Raw genomic sequence first — 17,654 nt, 5'->3', positions numbered from 1 at the left:
CTCAGAAACACAAGGACCCTATCTGCAGGGCCCACCACAAAGACGCAGATACCCCTTCAAACCCTGGGGACACCCATGCACACACACACACACACACAAATACACAAACATGTACACACACATTTTCAGATAAAGACTGAGGACACCTGAGCATATAGGTACAAACACCATGCAGACACACACTCCAGGAATGCCCTGAGAAACCCATCCACTCAGGCTGACATGCCTGTCTGGAGGTACTGAAACCCAGCCTGTACACACATTCCAGTGTGACATGCACACACACTTGGGGACACACACATCTGCAGATGCACTCCCCAAAATTCCGAATCACCCTCCTGTCCGCACAGACCTCCTCTCACTCGGCCTCCCTTTGAGGACCCACTCCACGCAGAGCTGCCACCCTCAGAAAGGCGTGCCCTCAGGCTCACTGCCCAGGAGCCCCCAAGCTCCCGCCCAACGCGCAGACTCACTTGAGCTCCCCCAGCCCTTTTCTAACCATTTTCCAAGTGGTCTGCTTATACAAGTATCTTCATCCACGATCTCGCAGACCCCAATATCGCCTCCTGAAGGGTACTCTGAAGTCTCATGCCCTTAAACTGCCCTCAGGACTCCGCCATAACATCATTCCCCTCTCCCCCAACAGATAAAGGCGATAACTGACCCTGTTGGCCCCCAGCTGACCTCTCAACATCCTGGAGCCCTCCTCGACATCCCTGGCTTCATCCTACAGACTAGCATGCACCAAGGCCTGCCCCACCTGTCCCTTAAATCCCTCCGGACCTGGGCCCCCAGGCACGTCCTGGAGGGCGTCCCCGCAGTCCACTCCTCTAGGCCGGCCCCAACCCCTTCCGTATCTTCCCCTCGCGGTGGCTGGAGAAATCCACGACTCCGGAGTCGCCCCGCGACTCAGAAACGTCCCGAGAACTGCCGACCACCCTCGGAGCGACCCCAGGATCTTCAGTCTGGCTCGGGGTCTCAGGTGATCCGCTGGGCGGGTCTCATGCGCTACGCAGCTGCGTCAACGGCCCTCGCCCAGCACGCGCTCTGCGCCTTGGCCACAGGGCCCATTAGTGCCCCGCCTGTGCGCGGGCGCCAGACCCGGTGGCCGCCACCAGACTACTCCAGTGCAGCATCCGGGCGCGGCTTCGACGCCAGCCGCGCGCAGGCTGGACGGGACAGGGAGGCTTGGGCAGTGCCTGACACCCCCGTTCGCGCGGGGCAGACTCACGAGGTACCCCAGGACCACATGGGCCAAAGAGCGCGTGAATGAATTGGCGCGGTGGTACGTTCACGGACACGCAGATCCTATACGCACCCGCACTAACACACACGCCAATGTGCACACTTGTTAGTAGTCCGGCACTGCCACACTAACACCCAGGCACAGCCAACCAGAACCAAGTCAGAGAGACACACTCGGGCATACGCTGACCTAGGCACGGACTTAGATACACACAAACGTGCACAGTCACAGAGACACAGACTCAATACACAGAAACGCACACAGCCTCAAATACACACAGTCACACAGACATAGTTACACGTAAACTCACACGATCTCACAATCATACAGACACACAGTGAAATACACACAAGCTCACAGAGACCCAGATAAATGATTACTGGGAGGCTCAGATACATGCACCCTTACAAGCTTGGGTACACACTCACCCAACCACAGAGACACACTCAGATTCACATGAACTCAAACAGTTGGACTGAAACGTGCCCAATGAGTCAGACACAGCCTCAAATACACACAAAGCCATACAATCACACATTCATACAAATGCACAAATTCAGATACAAACATGCACAATCAAACACAAACTCACATAGACGCATCCTAAGGTACACACAAACTCACATTGTCAGGCACAGGTATACTACACACACAGAACCAGACACACACTCAGACACAAACAATCACACACAGTCATACCTGGCCACACTCACACAATTGGATTAGAATTTATGACTCACAAAGATTCACAAAACTCATACAAGCACACAGTCAGCTACACACATACACAGGAAGAGACTCAGCCACATGCACATGGTCTGACACAAACTCACACCTTCACACAGACAAAACGCCAGATAACCAGATTCAGACACACAATAATACTCAACTGCAGCCACACAGACACAAATACCCACAAACTCACATGTCAGACCCAGCGACCCTTGCTCAGTCTAACAAAAAGCCACAGCCTTGGGCACAGAAAAACAGTCACACACACACACACACACACACAGGCGGTGTGACCCAGCCCCACTCACACAGCCCACAAACACCCACAGCCTGAGACACAGAGGCAGACGCTCATGGTGTGACAGGCAGCCCCACATACACGACCCTACAAAATTGTCTGCCCCGTAACAAACATAGGAAAATCCTGGTGGTGCAGAGGTTAAGAACTAGGGCTGCTAACCAAAAGATAAGCAGTTTGAATCCACCAGGCACTCCTTGAAAACCCTGTGGGGCAGTTCTACTCTGTGCTATAGGGTCTCTATGAGTCGGAATGGATTCGACGGCAACGGGTTTGGTTTTTCGGTTTTGGTAACAGATACGGACACGAGCACATTCACACACACTCCGAGTCAGCCCCACTCACCCCGAGGGCCCCAAAAGTCACTCCCAGCCACAGTATTTCCCTCTCCCTCGCACCCACCCTCATACCCCCCACCCTCCAAAGCACATTCATGCCAGGCAGAGCTGGTCACGGACCAAGCTACTCTCACTCCCATTAGCGCGCACCCAAGCCACCTCCACAACCTCCAACACTCTCCCCCATCCCCGCTCTGGCAGGCACAGGCGACCCTCACTCTATGGTGCCCCTCTCTCTCCCTCTCACAGAACGCGACCCACCACCCATCCACTCCCGCGGCTGACTCACCGCTCAGCGCCGCAGCCCGCCTTCACCCAGAGACGAAAGCGAGTGGGAGAAATTCAAACCCAAACCCGGACCCCAGCGTTCCCGAGTGCCTCTCGCCAAACTACAAGTCCCAGAATGCCCGCGCCACGCTGCTCCCGTTTCCTGGTGTCCTCCAAGGGGCCCCAGCCCGGGTAGCGCGCGGGAGCCGCTGGGAAATGTAGTCCCAAAGCCGACAGGCGGTGCCGAGAGAGGGGGAGGACGCGGGGAGGTGGTGATATGCTCTATCTACCCCTCCCCTGGCCCCGCCCCACCTGGACCTCCCAGCTGGGCCACTGCAGAGGCAGGAAGAGTTCGGCAAAGGACAGACTTCACTCTTTGCTCCATGCCTCATTACTAGGTGCCCTAAGTTGTTTTTTAAGCTCTGAGAGGCCAAAAGTCCCCCAAATATTCAGCATCTCCCTCCCCACAGCCCTGCAGCTGAGACCAAGGCGTTCCCAGTGAAAAGCAAAGAAGAAAAACTGCCTTTAACAAGATCACAAGTTTATACTATTATATGAGAGGAAAAATACTTTTAAAATAGTTTGCCTTTCCTTAGAGAGGTGTGAATGCTGAATAGCTGATGATATTAAGGCATTATTTTATATTAACTGTTATAATGTTATTGGGGGTGGGGCACTTATTTTTAAGAGTATCTTTTAAGAAGTCCATGAGTGGTGTTAACTGTTAACAGCTGGTCATCTACTTCTGAAGGAAGGTCCGGTGATCTCCTTCTGAAAAATTTCTGACAAGTCAGCTATTGAAAACCCAGTGGAGGGGGCGGAGTCAAGATGGCCGATAATAGTAATAAAACTTAGGTTTAAATTTAGAAAAATAGGGGTAAATATTAAGGTAACCGCAAAGGAGACAAACTATCCTACACATCAAAATAAAATACAAGAAAAAAATAGAGACTCAGCAGAAAAAACACCAACAAAAACAAATATGAGGAAAGGACAATATATAATCTACTCAGCACGTAAGTGGGAAAAAGAAACTCAATAACAAACAAAAAAAGTCATCAAAATGATAGTATTAAATTCATACCTATACATAATTATGCTGAATGTAAATGGAATAAATGCACCAATAAAGAGACAGAGAGTGGCAGAATGGATTAAAAAGCACCATCCATCTATATGCTGCCTAAAAGAGACACACCTTAGACTTAGAGATACAAACTAAAACTCAAAGAATGGAAAAAAATATACCAAGCAAACAACAATCAAAAAAGAGGAGGAGAGGCAATATTAATTTCTGACAAAATAGACTTTAAAGTTAAATCCATCATAAAGGATAAGGAAGAACACTATATAATCATTAAAAGGACAATATACCAAGAAGATATAACCATTTTAAATATTTATGCATCCAATGACAGGGCTGCAAGATACATACAACAAACTCTACCAGCATTGAAAAGTGAGATAGAAAGCTCCACAATAATAGTAGGAGGCTTCAACACACCACTTTTGGTGATGGGCAGGACATCCAGAAAGAAACTCAATAAAGACATGGAAGATCTAAATGCCATAATCAACCAACTTGACCTCATAGACATATACAGAACACTCCACTCAACAGCAACCAAGTATACTTTCTTTTCCAATGCACATGGAACATTGTCTAGAATAGACCACATATTAGGTCATAAAGCAAGCCTTAGCAGAATCCAAAACATGGAAATTTTACAGAGCATCTTCTCTGACCATAAGGCCATAAAAGCAGAAATCAACAACAGAAAAAGCAGGGAAAAGAAATCAAATACTTGGAAACTAACATTGCACTGCTCAAAAAAGATCGGATTATAGAAGACATTAGGATGGAATAAAGAAATTCATAGAATCCAATGAGAACGAAAACACTTCCTATCAGAACCTTTGGGACACAGCGAAAGCAGTGCTCAGAGGTCAATTTATATCAATAAACGCACACATCCAAAAAGAAGAAAGGGCCAAAATCAAAGAATTAGCCCTACAACTTGAACAAATAGAAAGAGAGCCACAAAAGAAACCCTCAGGCACCAGAAGAAAGCAAATAATAAAAATTAGAGCAGAACTTCATGAAATAGAAAACAGAAAAACAATGGAAAGAATTAACAAGACCAAAAGCTGGTTCTTTGAAACAATCAACAAAATGGATACACCATTGGCCAAACTGACAAAAGAAAAACAGGAGAAGAAGCAAATAACCCAAATAAGAAATGAGATGGGCGATATTACAACAGACCTAACTGAAATTAAAAGAACCCTATCAGATTACTATGAAAAACTGTACTCTAACAACTTTGAAAACATAGAAGAAATGGATGAATTCCTAGAAACACACTACCTACCTAAAGTAACATAGAGGAAGAACAACTACATAGACCCATAACAAAAAAAGAGATTGAAAAGGTAATCAAAAAACTCCCAACAAAAAAAAAAGTCCTGGCCCAGATGGCTTCACTGCAGAGTTCTTCCAAACTTTCAGAGAAGAGTTAACACCACTACTACTAAAGGTATTTCGGAGCATAGAAAAGGACAGAATACTACCAAACTCATTCTATGAAGCCACCATATCCCTGATACCAAAACCAAGTAAAGACACCACAAAAAAAGAAAATTACAGACCTATGTCCCTCATGAACTTAGATGCAAAAACCCTCAACAAAATTCTAGCCAATAGAATTCAACAACATTATCAGAAAAATAATTCACCATGACCAAGTGGGATTCATACCAGGTATTTTTTTAATGCAGGGATGGTTCAACATTAGAAAAACAATTAATGTAATCCATCACATAAATAAAAGACAAGAACCACATGATTTTATCAATTGATGCAGGAAAGGCATTTGACAAAGTTCAACACCCATTCATGATAAAAACTCTCAGCAAAGTAGGAATAGAAGAAAAACTCCTCAACATAATAAAGGGCATTTATACAAAGCCAACAGCCAACATCATCCTATATGGAAGGAGCCTGAAAGCATTCCCCTTCAGGTCGGGAACCAGACAAGGATGCCCTTATCACTGCTCTTATTCAACATTGTGCTGGAGGTCCTAGCCAGAGCAATTAGGCCAGATAAAGAAACAAAGGGCATCCAGACTGGCAAGGAAAAAGTAAAATTATCTCTGTTTGCAGATGACATGATCTTATACACAGAAAACTCTAAGGAATCCTCCAGAAAACTAATAGAAGAGTTCAGCAGAGTATCAGTTTACAAGATGAACATACAAAATCAGTAGGATTCCTCTACATCAGCAAAAAGAACATCAAAGAGGAAATCACCAAATCAATACCATTCTCAGTAGATAAAATACTTAGCAATAAGTCTTACCAAAGATGTAAAGGCCCTCCCTATACAAAGAAAACTACAAGGTACTACTGCAAGAAACCAAAAGGGACATACATAAGTGGAAAAACATACCTTGTTCATGGATAGGAAGACTTAACATTGTAAAAATGTCTATTCTACCAAAAGCTATCTATATATACAATGCACTTCTGATCCAAAGTCCAACGACATTTTTTAATGTGTTGGAGAAACAAATCACCACCTTCATATGGAAGGGAAAGAAGCCCTGGATAAGTAAAGCATTACTGAAAAAGAACAAATTGGGAGGCCTCACTCTACCTGATTTTAGAACCTATTATACAGCCTGGTAGTCAAAACAGCCTGGTACTGGTACAACAACAGGCACATAGACCAAAGGAACAGAATTGAGAATCCAGATATAAATCCATCCACATATGAGCAGCGGATATTTGACAAAGGCCCAATGTCAGTTAATCGGGGAAAAGATAGTCTTTTTAACAAATGGTGCTGGCATAACTGGATATCCATCTGCAAAAAAATTAAACAAGACCCATACCTAACATCATGCACAAAAACTAACTCCAAATGAATCAAAGACCTAAAGTCTAAAATGATAAAGATCATGGAAGAAAAAATAGGGACGTTAGGAGCCCTAATACAAGGCATACAGAATACAAAACATTACTAAAAATGACGAAGAGAAACCAGATAACTGGGAGCTCCTAAAAATCAAACACCTACGCTCATCTAAAGACTTCACCAAAAGGGTAGGAAGACAACATGCAGACTGGGAAAAAATTTTCAGCTACGACATCTCCGACCAGCGCCTGATCTCTAAAATCTACATGATTCTGCTAAAACTCAACCACAAAAAGATAACCCAATTAAAAATTGGGCAAAGGTTATGAACAGACCTTTCACTAAAGAAGACATTCAGATGGCTAACAGATACAGGAGGAAATGCTCTTTATCATTAGCCATTAGAGAAATGCAAATTAAAACTACAATGAGATTCCATCTCACTCCAGCAAGGCTGGCATTAATCCACAAAACACAAAATAATAAATGTTGGAGAGGCTGTGGAGAGATTGGAACACTTATACACTGCTGGTCGGAATGTAAAATGGTACAACCACTTTGGAAATTGATTTGGCATTTCCTTAAAAAGCTAGAAATAGAACTACCACACGACCCAGAAATCCCACTCCTTGGAATATATCCTAGAAAAATAAGAGCCCTTACCTGAACAGATATATGTATACCCATGTTTATTGCAGCACTGTTTACAATAGCAAAAAGATGGAAGCAACCAAGGTGACCATCAACGGATGAATGGATAAATAAATTATGGCATATTCACACAATGGAATACTATGCATCGATAAAGAACAGTGATGAATCTGTGATACATTTCATAACATGGAGGAATCTGGAAGGCATTATGCTGAGTGAAATTAGACAGTTGCAAAAGGACAAATATTGTATATTGCTGTTGTTGTTAGGTGCCGTCAAGTCAGTTCCAACTCATAGCAACCCTATGCACAACAGAATGAAAACACTGCCCGGTCCCGTGCCAGGAAATCCTTACAATCGTTGTTGTGCTTGAGCTCATTGTTACAGCCACTGTGTCAATCCACCTCATCGAGGGTCTTCCTCTTTTCTGCTGACCCTGTACTCTGCCAAGCATGACGTCCTTCTCCAGGGACTGAGTCCTCCTGACAACATGTCCAAAGTATGTAAGATGCAGTCTTGCCATCCTTGCTTCTAAGGAGCATTCTGGTTGTACTTCTTCTAAGGCAGATTTGTTCGTTCTTTTGGGAGTCCATGGTATATTCAATATTCTTCGCCAACACTACAATTCAAAAGTGTCAACTCTTCTTCGGTCTTCCTTATTCATTGTCCAGCTTTCACATGCATATGATGCGACTGAAAATACCATGGCTTGGGTCAGGCACACCTTAGTCTTCAGGGTAACATCTTTGCTCTTCAACACTTTGAAGAGGTCCTTTGCAGCAGATTTGCCCAATGCAATGCATCTTTTGATTTCTTGACTGCTGCTTCCATGGCTGTTGATTGTGGATGCAAGTAAAATGAAATCCTTGACAACTTCAGTCTTTTCTCCGTTTATCATGATGTTGCTCATTGGTACAGTTGTGAGGATATTTGGTTTCTTTATGTTGAGGTGTAATCCACACTGAAAGCTGTGGTCTTTGATCTTCATTAGTAAGTGCTTCAAGTCCTCTTCACTTTCAGCAGCAAGGTTGTGTCATCTGAATAATACAGGTTGTTAATGAGTCTTCCTCCAATCTTGATGCCCCGTTCTTCTTCACATAGTCCAGCTTCTTGTATTATCTGTTCAGCATACAGATTAAATAGGTATGGTGAAAGAATACAACCCTGACACACACCTTTCCTGGCTTTAAACCAATCATTATACCCTTGTTCTGTCCCAACAACTGCCTCTTGATCTGTGTAAAGGTTCCTCATGAGCACAATTAACTGTTCTGGAATTCCCATTCTTCGCAGTGTTATCCATAGTTTGTTATGATCCACACAGTCAAATGCCTTTGCATAATCAATAAGACACAGGTAAACATCCTTCTGGTATTCTCTGCTTTCAGCCAGGATCCATCTAACATCAGCAATGATATCCCTGGTTCCATGTCCTCTTCTGAAACCAGCCTGAATTTCTGGCAGTTCCCTGTTGATATACTGCTGCAGCCGTTTTTTGAATGATCTTCAGCAAAATTTTGCCTGCATGTGATATTAATGATATTGTTCTATAATTTCCACCTTTGGTTTGATAGCCTTTCTTGGGAATAGGCATAAATATGGATCTCTTCCAGTCAGTTGGCCAGGAAGCTGTCTTCTATATTTCTTGGCATAGACGAGTGAGCACCTCCAGCGCTGCATCTGTTTGTTGAAACATCTCAATTGATATTCCATCAATTCCTGGAGCCTTGTTTTTCGCCAATGCCTTCAGAGCAGCTTGGACTTCCTCCTTCAGTACCATCGGCTCCTGATCATATGCCATCCCTTGAAATGGTTGAATATCGACTAATTCTTTTTGGTATAATGACTCTGTGTATTCCTTCCATCTTCTTTTGATGCTTCCTGAATCATTTAATATTTTCCCCATGGAATCCTTCACTATTGCAACTCGAAGCTTAAATTTTTTCTTCAGTTCTTTCAGCTTCAGAAACACCGAGCGTGTTCTTCCCTTTTGGTTTTCTACCTCCAGCTCTTCGCACATGTTATTATAATACTTTGTCTTCTTGAAATCTTCTGTTCAGTTCTTTTACTTCATGAATTCTTCCTTTTGATTTAGCTGCTTGACGCTCAAGAGCAAGTTTCAGAGTCTTCTCTGACATCCACCTTGGTCTTTTCTTTCTTTCCTGTCTTTTCAGTGACCTCTTGCTTTCTTCACAGATGATGTCCTTGATGTCATTCCACAACTCGTCTGGTCTTAGGTCACTAGTGTTCAATGTGTTAAATCTAGTCTTCGAATGGTCTCTAAATTCAGGTGGGATATTTTCAAGGTCATATTTTTCTTTAGTTTCAGCTTGAACTTGCATATGAGCAATTGATGGTCTGTTCCACAGTCGGCCCCTGGCCTTGTTCTGACTGATGATATTGAGCTTTTCCATCGTCTCTTTCCACAGATGCAGTCAGTTTGATTCCTGTGCGTTCCATCTGGCGAGGTCCATGTGTATAAAAAAAAATAGTCGCCGTTTATGTTGGTGAAAGAAGGTATTTGCAATGAAGAAGTCGTTGGTCTTGCAAATTCTATCATTCGATCTCCGGCATTGTTTCTATCACCAAGGCCATATTTTCCAGCTACTGATCCTTCTTCTTTGTTTCCAACTTTTGCATTCCAATCACCAGTAATTATCAATGCATCTTGATTGCATGTTCGATCAATTTCAGAGTACAGCAACTGATAAAAATCTTCTATTTCTTCATCTTTGGCCCTAGTGTTTGGTGCGTAAATTTGAATAATAGTGGTATTAACTGGTCTTCCTTGTAGGCGTGTGGATATTATCCTATCACTGACAAGGTTGTACTTCAGGATAGATCTTGAAATGCTCTTTTTGACGATGAATGCAACACCATTCCTCTTCGAGTTGTCATTCCCAGCACAGTAGACTATGTGATTGTCCAATTCAAAATGGCCAATACCAGTCCATTTCAGCTCACTAATGCCTAGGATATCGATGTTTATGTGTTCCATTTCATTTCAGACGATTTCCAATTTTCCTAGATTCATACTTCATACATTCCAGGTTCCAATTATTAATGGATGTTTGCAGCTGTTTCTTCTCATTTTGAGTCGTGCTACATCAGCAAATGAAGGTCCCAAAAGCTTTACTCCATCCACATCATTAAGGCTGACTCTACTTTGAGGAGGCAGCTCTTCCCCAGTCATCTTTTGAGTGCCTTCCAACCTGGGGGGCTCATCTTCCAGCACTATATCAGACAATGTTCTGCTGCTACTCATAAGGTTTTCACTGACTAATGCTTTTCAGAAGTAGACTGCCGGGTCCTTCTTCCTAGTCTGTCTTATTCTGGAGGCTCAGCTGAAACCTGTCCTCCACGGGTGACCCTGCTGGTATCTGAATACCGGTGGCATAGCTTCCAGCATCACAGCAACACACAAGCCCCCACAGTACGACAAACTGACAGACACGTGGGGGAATATTGTATAAGACCACTATTATAAGAACTCGAGAAATAGTTTAAACAGAGAAGGAAATATTCTTTGACGGTTACAAGAGGGGGGAGAGAGGGAGGGTGAGAGAGGATTATTCACTAATTAGATAGCAGATAGTAACTATTTTAGGTGACGTGAAAGATAACACACAATACAGGCAAGGTCAGCTCAACTGGACTAAACCAAAAGCAACGAAGTTTCCTGAATAAACGGAATGCTTTGAAGGCCAGGATAGCAGGGGTGGGGGGTTGGGGACCATGGTTTCAGGGGACATCTAAGTTAACTGGCATAATAAAATCTATTAAGAAAACATTCTGCATCCCACTTTGGAGCGTGGCATCCGGGGTCTTAAAGGCTAGCAAGCAGCCATCTAAGATGCATCAGTTGGTCTCAACCCACCTGGATCAAAGGAGAATGAAGAACACCAAGGACACAAGGTACTGTGAGCCTAAGAGACAGAAGGGGCCACATAAACCAGAGACTACATCAGCCTGAGACCAGAAGAACTAGATGGTGTCCAGCTGCAACCCATGACTGCCCTGACAGGGAACACAACAGAGAACCCCTGAGGGAGCAGGAGAGCAGTGGGATGCAGACCCCAAATTCTGGTAAAAAGACCAGACTTAATGGTCTGACTGAGACTAGAAGGACCCCGGTGGTCATGGCCCCCAGACCTTCTGTTGGCCCAGGACAGGAACCACTCCCAAAGCCAACTCTTCAGACAGGGATTGGACTGGACAATGGGATGGAGAGGGATGCTGGTGAGGAGTGAGCTTCTTGGATCGGGTGGATACTTGAGACTATGTTGGCATCTTCTGCCTGGAGGGAAGATGAGAGGGTAGAGGGGGTTAGGAGCTGGCAAAATGGACAGGAAAAGAGAGAGTGGGCTGTCTCATTAGGTGGAAAGCAACTGGGAATATGTAGCAAGGTGTATATAAGCTTTTGTGTGAGAGACTGACTTGATTTGTAAAGTTTCACTTAAAGCACAATAGAAATTAAAAAAAAAAAAAAACTAATGGAGCACATTTCTACTCTGACACACATATGGATGCCACGGGTTGGAATCTACTCCACGGCAACTGGTTTATCTTTTACAGATACATACTGAAGCACAAGTGAATGAAAAGATACAATATCTGGACTGTGCTTCAAAATAATCCATTGGAGGTGGGTGGGAGAGAGACGTGAGAGCATGGATGAAGCTTGAGCAACCACGTAATGTGAATTGTTCTAGCTGAATGTTGACTATTTGGTGGTTAATTTTACCATTCCGTCTACATACCAAGTTTTTATAATCTTAACAAAAGCAGATCTCCAGGCCTTTGCTCCGTGGAGCCACTGTGTGTTTCCAACCACCCACCTTTAATTAGTAGCTGAGCTCAAATCCTTTGAGCCAACCAGGGGAGAGCATTATACAAAGGAGCAAATCACTGGTGGTCACAGACAGGCCACTCTTTGATGAGACAGACAGACACAAGATCTCCTCGCCTAGGAGACTAGACAGCTTTTTCCCTACCTTGGGGAAGATGTTTACAGGGGGGCGTCAACGCATAAAGAGGTCAACAGGCAGCGCAGCTTCTGACTGGCTATGGCCCGGCCTTTAATATTTTTTGGTTTTGAGGAAGAGGCCAATGGGGAATGTGGCTTCTGATTGGCTAGCAAACTAACACTTTATGAATTCCAGATGCAGGCCTGGGAGTAATTTTTGCCACTGGGACGGGATCTCTGGGTCCTGAGATGGCCTAGATGCCTCCCCCACTGGTCACTGGAGACTTTGAAAACTGGGAGAATCAGGTCCCAAGGTGCTGTTGGGGGTTGGAAGCTCAGACTGAGGCACATGTGCAGTACCACGTTGTCTTAAGTGCACAGAGTCCCTGAGACCTGAAGGTTCTAGAACTGTTTGAACTACTGGGGCACCATACCCGGGTATCTGTGTCAGAACTTTCTCTAGCCTATAGTGGCACACTCCTTATGAAGAAAAACCATTGCCTTCAAGTGGATTCTGACTCATAGTGACCCTGTAAGACAGAGTAGAACTGCTCCATAGGATTTCCAAGAAGCCGCTGGTAGATTCAACTGCTGACCATTTGGTTAGCAGTGGAGCTCTTAACCCCTATGCCACCAGGGGTCCTCCTCTGAAAAATGGCCCTCTTTTCAATACTTGGGTTCATCCTATTATCATTGAGATCAGAGACCATTTCAAGAGAAGCCCTTTCCACCTGCATCCCCTCCCCTCCCCCATTTTCTCTTGTGTGGGAGGGACAGCATCCTCAGATGAGGAAGGTGACGAGTGCCATTGAAGCTTTGAGGATGCTTGTTAAGGATTGTATCCCCCCTCCCCCTCAGAAAATTAAGTCCTAACCCCCAGATCCTGTGAATGTAACCTTTTTTGAAAATAAGGTCTTTGGAGCTTCAGAATTCTCAGGATCTTTCCAACCTAGACACCACCACTCCAATCACCAAGATCCTATTTCCCCAGTAGCATCCCAACTTTTCACTTTAGAAACCAGGCAAGGCTATGTATTTAGTTGACAGAGGTCAATGACCTGCAGGCAACCCTCCTATACCAGGAACCAATCTTCCTCTGACTCTGGGGCCTCCTCTCCTTCCAGGTCTGTCTGTCCATCAATATACCCAGCCCCAACCCACATGACCACCCTGCTAGCCCTTAGTGAGTTTGACTGAACACCTGGAACTCATGAGCACCAATCAGCTGAGGTCAGGGAAGGGTTAGATCTTACAGAATAAACACTGCGACAAGGGAGTAGTAGTTACCCTTTTAACTGGAGTGTGGGTGGAGGAAGGAATTCTCCAAGAGCTTAGGGATGGTAGGACAACCCCAAACCACACCTGCCTCATCTCCAACCTCTAGGACATTTTGCAGCATACTCTTCAGGAAATCAGTCTTAAATCCTCTCCCCCTGACCTCAGCTGACTTTTAGAATTTGATTCAGGACTCTATGTCCCTTATCATACAGCGATTACTGAGGCTGTGACCACAGGAGATAACCACAGCTCAACAAGTTCCCACTTTAAAGTTCTAAGAATATTAAATTTCAGGATTCTTCCAAATTCCAAAGTAGTCAGAATTAGATGTACTTTCCTATCTAAGGGCAAAATCCAAACAAGTCATGTGCAGGAAACTACAAGTGGTATAGGTAAAAGACCATCTCCTTTGAGTTATGGAGCCAGTGACGTATCAACCATAAAGTAGGTGACCCAACCCTAAGTGTGTTAGTTGTCAACAGGGATCCAGAAAGCATCTTGGCCCCAAATCTCTAGTCATTATGGAATCAAAACCATGTTTAAAAATTACTCCCTGAATATCTGGGATGATAACCTGCCAAACAGCATAGATGTCCCTGGTGGTGAGGCCAGGTTAGAAATGTTAATGAATTCAAGGAAGAATTAAGAATAGGGATTCTAAACCATTCATTTTTGTTATCTTTACTTGTTTTTCCCTAGGTTTGAATCTCTTACTTCCAATTAAAAATACAGACCTGAGTCACTGAAATATACTTGATTATTATCAAGTTTAAAGACAGTACTGGAACATATGGTTTTAATTTATAAATGCAGTTTAAAATGTGTCATCAAGCAGTTAATAGATGATCCTTTAAAAGTAATTGCTGAAATATGCAATATGTTAAAACAGAATAAAATCTGCAACCAAACTTAAAAGACTGAGGTAACACTATGTTTTTGGATCTGTAACTTTTACAGCAACAAGTACAATATTTAACAACCCCAAACACAATAGGAAAAAGAAGACACTGAAAAATATCTTATTTTTAACTTTATTTTTATTGTTGACACTATTACAGATAGATAGAACAACCACAACCATATTAACCAAAAACCTGTGCACAGAAACAAGATGAAGAAAACATATCAAGATATTAACTACACTCTTTGGATGGTGAAAATATGGGTGAACTTCTCTTCTACAGTTCTGCAACTTTCAAAGTTTCTATAATGAACGTGTACTGCGTTTACAATGGAAACAGATGTAACAAGGGCGAGTTACCAAAATGCTATAATGAAGACCATTCAAGGAAACCGAGACAAAATATTTAACCGTACTCCCACAACGATCACACAGCTATTTTTTGAACTGTTTTCCATATTTCTTCCCATCTGACTTTCCTCTGCGTACTTATACGAACACCGTAATCATCACAGACTGGTGCACAGAAACAAGCTGAAGGAAATAAATCAAGATGTTAACAGTAGTTGTCCTTGGGTGTTGGGAATATGGGTGAATTTTTTTTTCCACTTCACTGAACTTTCCGAAGTTGTCTATGAGTATGTATTACATTTGTAATGGAAAAATACATACATAAACTTTATTACCAAGACACCAAAAACCATTCAAGGAATTTGAGACAAAATAACCATAATCCCACAATGACAACACTAATTATTTTCCATATTTCATTTTAGACTTTAAGTATACATATTTAACACTGTTATAATCAGAAGCTTGTGTACTGAAACATGGAGGAAATATATCAAGATGTTAACAGTAGTTGCTGGGTGTTGGGAATATGGGCAAATTTATTTTCTTTTTTAATTTACTGTATTTTCTAATTTTTTTTTCCTCTGGGTATGTACTATGCTTGTAACAGAAACATCCATAATAAACTTTGTTACCACATCACTGTAACAAGAACATTTAAACAAATTAAAAGTTTTTAACCGTAATTCCACCAAAGTAACACAGTAACTATTTTGAATACACATTCTGACACAGTTATAAACCTGTGCACAGAAACAAGAAAAAAACAAGATACTGAAGAGTGTATCTATCTTTGGATGGTGGGAACGTGGGGTTTTTTTTTTTTCCTCCACTTTTCTGTATTTCCTAAATGTTTGATGAGTTCAAATTATGTTCACAATAGAAACATGGTTATAAACTTTTTAGTAACACTACAATAAAGAACACTGAAGGAATTTAAGAAAATAATGCTCAACTATAAGCCTACAACAACAACACAACAGCTTTTGACTATAAGCGTACATTTTTAAACAGTTATAATTGTAGTATAAATATAATTTCGTGTCCTGCTTCTTCTGCTTAATATTCCGTAAATATATTTCCACGTTGCTACGTAACTCCTCGTGATTATCATTTTTGACAGCTGCATAAGAGCCCAGAGTGCATATTTCAGATGTACTTAATCATTCCTCTATTGTTTGGCATTTAAGTTGTTTCTAATTTCTCACCAACATAAGGCTGCAAACAGACCCCTTGAAATTTGGCAAGCTGCTCTCGGAAGAGGTTTTACCGATGAACACTGCCAACAGTAACGAGCCTACCCAGTTCACCACGATGACATCAACACTGAACCCCGTTTGAAGGGTCTTCCTCTGGTATAGCACACCTCTCTGCTCCTCAGTTTCCACGCTATGCCCATTCCAACCTGGGATCTTTATGTGCAGCTGCCCCACACGGACGCCATGCCGTCAAAAAGGCCTATTCTTCCCAACTGCCCAGGACGGCTTGCTCAGCTCTTTCTTGCCAGTCTCTGCTTCTGGTGTTTTCTTCTGTCTGCTTTCTCTCCTTCCTAGGTTTGGTGACCAACTAGGACTCCCTTCTTTGGCTTATGTATTTCTTTCTGCTTCTTGCTCGCCGCTCTACAACCTCCCTAGGCTTTGGCATTCCCTGCAGCACTGACACTCTCCACCAGCCCTAAATGGTGTTTGAGTGTGCATTTCAATTTTGCTTGCTCTTCTGTTTTGCTCACTTAAACCACAGATCGTTTTTTTTTGTTTTTGTTTTTTTTTTTTTTAAGTTTTTAAATTTTTAAATTTTTTTTTTCCCCAGCCAACTCAAGGCCTGAAATTTCTTAATATAGTCATTATGCGAGGGGAGGGGAAGCGAAGGAGTACAGGCGGCCAAAGACAGGGACACAAGAAACATCAAGCTGCGAGCAAATTTGTGATTAGCGTAGAACCAGGGAGATCAGATGAACACAACACTATAATGGAGAGCTCAGAAAAACTTAGGAGGGCCGAAAGAGGAAGGAACAGAAGGTAAACAAACCAAATTAAGGCTGCTGGGGAACCTGAGTCCATGTTAAGCTTGAGTTGAATGTGAAGTTTTTTTTTGTTTGTTTTGTTTTGTTTTTTTAATTAAAAAAGTTGGACACAAGAGTTAGAGGATCAGACAGGTGAAGAAGAGAAGTTTAGCGACAGAAAGACCTAAGGATACTAGCTCCTGCGAAGCCAGGGTGCAAAATGACTTGTGGCGGCACACACTAACGATGCACAAGCGACCAAAGCCACATTACTTTTTACTTAAGGCAGGAAGCGCACAGAGCAAGCGATGAGCCGGTAGCCTGCGTTTCTATTTACAACAGGAGAGCCTCTCCCTAGGGTTCTCAACCTTCATTAGGCACGGCCATGTTCTAGATGGTTGCAACCCACTATTTAAAGGCAAAGGCAAAGACAAAAGGTTTAAAGGGAAAAGCTTCAGAGTTTGTGAATTCAATACTGAACACATATTGAGTTAAAAAAAAAAATTTTAGTATTTTTTTATGAGAGCCACCACAAGGTACAAGGTGGCAACTGATCATCTCAGGTCATGAAAGGCCAATCCATGTATTATCAAGGCTTACGTAGTGTTAAGTTCCAGAGCATCGGTGTAGGTGACATAAATGGCTGCCAAAGGAAGCTAAAAGTACTCTCTTTTCAAACAGCAAAGAGTGGATCACATTGAATC

The 17,654-nt window shown here is 42.9% G+C and overlaps 1 pseudogene; it reads right to left on the bottom strand.

Moving 5' to 3' along the window:
* Positions 1 to 2,991, bottom strand: part of LOC126084998 (zinc finger protein 883-like) — a 28,185-nt pseudogene extending 25,194 nt beyond the window's left edge.
* Positions 2,992 to 17,654: the final 14,663 nt, after the last annotated feature.

The sequence above is a fragment of the Elephas maximus genome, chromosome 11, assembly GCF_024166365.1.
Source record: "Elephas maximus indicus isolate mEleMax1 chromosome 11, mEleMax1 primary haplotype, whole genome shotgun sequence".
NCBI classification, from domain to species: Eukaryota; Metazoa; Chordata; class Mammalia; order Proboscidea; family Elephantidae; genus Elephas; species Elephas maximus.
Note: the sequence above shows the minus strand (reverse complement) of the source record. Positions and strands in the feature narration are given on the sequence as shown.